At 44.8% G+C, this 2,284-nt stretch overlaps 1 non-coding gene across 1 annotated transcript; it reads left to right on the top strand.

Moving 5' to 3' along the window:
• Window positions 1-1,102: 1,102 nt before the first annotated feature.
• On the top strand, window positions 1,103-1,176 carry trnai-aau. Its single transcript has one exon. It is a non-coding gene; the product is annotated as a tRNA-Ile (tRNA).
• The last annotated feature ends 1,108 nt before the right edge of the window (window positions 1,177-2,284 follow it).

Raw genomic sequence — 2,284 nt, 5'->3', positions numbered from 1 at the left:
TGTGGCTTTTTTTTAAGAAGAGAAATCCGATTGGTGCAAATCCATCTGTCCTGTACCGTTAATGCTGATGTTTCCAGAATTCACGTCGGTGCTCGGACGCTCTTTTACCTGTAAGTTCTGCACTCGCTTTGTCATGCAGCCCGATAAGAGATGATCAATTCCCAATGATGTTTGTAGCAAAATTGTGCGATGCAATTCAAAGCTTTGCATTATAAATACGCGTCGTTGATTGGTGACACATTGATGACACATAATATCCTTGGCTCAGAAGCCAATACCGTTCCCTTCTAATTGCAACTTATCTCAGACACTTCGCTGTGAAGAGGGAAAACGCAAGGCAAAATAAACAGGGGGCTCTCCATACAATGTGGCCTGTGAGGTGGCGTTGCTGAATGATTGTTAATCAGGTAAATTAATCAATCACAGGGGCAGTTGGCCTGTTATTTACTGCTTTCCCAATTGATCTAAACGCCTGATGCAGCTGACTGAGAGGCAGGCGGAAATTTATATTCATTTCCCTGCCCTGAATGACAGCAGCAAATTGAAGTTTCAACCGCACTCCATGAGTTTTCACGACTGTAACTGCCTGACTTCTAATTCGCCTTGAAAATCCACACGTTTCAATTGCAACATCCTTGAGATACGGCAACGTTTCACACTATTTTTATTTCAATGTTTGAAGTGCTTGTACTCTTTAAACTTAGCATCCTTCTGAAGACAATTGTGAATGAGCAACTTACACCGCTCATGCGCGACATGTCCACATCCCGTGAAAGAAATTTAAACGAAGAGCTTGCATGAGGTACCTGCCCATTGATGACGAGAAATTTTGCAGTTTGGGGTTTGCTTTCGGCAGCCTATTTTCAACAATGAAAAGAAGGAGAACTTAGCTGCTCCTGAACAGATTTCTGAAGTTCGGATCATTCAGCAGCTCTGGAAAAAAAAACACATCATTACATCTCGCTGGTAACTTAAAGCATTGTCTCGGAAAACACTAGAGTTCCAGCCTTTGTGAGATCAGTCAGTAAAGCAAGATGCGAATTCTTCACTCATTGCTAGGCTGAGTTGGAATAGCACTCGACCAAATTATTTGCCAGCGGGCGGCCGGTTAGCTCAGATGGTTAGAGCGTGGTGCTAATAACGCCAAGGTCGCGGGTTCGATCCCCGTACGGGCCAATGATGTGTTAGTCTTTTAGAGTAATTGTGGTCCATATTCCCCCCCTCTGTTGTCACACCACAAGAGGATGCCGTTCTCCTGCACCATCGCACACTGTCTTTTTCTTTCATACTTCTTGTCTGGAAAATTTCTGCATCTTGCTCTGACGAATCCATCCTTCTTTAACACTTCTGTGCCACACATCTGTCGGCATCCATAAGACCATAAGACATAGGAGCAGAAAATAGGCCATTCAGCCCATCGAGTCTGCTCCGCCATTCAATCATGGCTGACAAGTGTCTCAACCCCATTCTCCCGCCTTCTCCCCGTAACATTTGATGCCCTTACCAGTCAAGAACCTATCTATCTCTGTCTTAAATACACTCAATGACCTGGCATCCACAGCCTTCTGTGGCAATGAATTCCATAGATTCACCACTCTCTGGCTAAAGAAGTTTCTCCTCATCTCTGTTCTAAAAGGTCTTCCCTTTATTCTGAGGCTGTGCTCTCGGGTCCTAGTCTCTCCTACTAATGGAAACATCTTCCCCACGTCCATGCTATGCAGGCCTTTCAGTATTCTGTAAGTTTAAATCAGATCCCCCCTCATCCTTCTAAACTCCATCAAGTATAGACCCAGAGTCCGCGAACATTCCTTTCATTCCTGGAATCGTTCTTGTGAACCTCCTCTGGACCCTCTCCAGGCGCAACACATCCTTCCTGCGATACGGGGCTCAAAATTGCTCACAATATTCTAAACGTGGTCTGAACAGAGCCTTATAAAGCCTCAGCAGCACATCCCTGCTTTTATATTCTAGTCCTCTCGAAATAAATGCCAACATTGCATTTGCCTTCCGAACTACCGACTCAACCTGCAAGTTAACCTTAAGAGAATCCTGGACTAGGACTCCCAAGTCCCTTTGCACTCCAGATTTCTGAATTCTCTCCCCATTTAGAAAATAGTGTATGCCTCTATTCTTCCTACCAAATTCCATGACCTCACATTTCCCCACGTTGTATTCCATCTGCCACTTCTTTGCCCATTCTCCTAACCTCTTCAAATCCTTCTGCAGCCTCCCCACCTCCTCAATACTACCTGTCCCTCCACCTATCTTTGGATCATCTGCAAAC

This window comes from Carcharodon carcharias (assembly GCF_017639515.1).
Source record: "Carcharodon carcharias isolate sCarCar2 chromosome 24 unlocalized genomic scaffold, sCarCar2.pri SUPER_24_unloc_3, whole genome shotgun sequence".
Classification (NCBI taxonomy): Eukaryota; Metazoa; Chordata; class Chondrichthyes; order Lamniformes; family Lamnidae; genus Carcharodon; species Carcharodon carcharias.
This window is presented reverse-complemented; position numbering and strand designations above follow the sequence as displayed.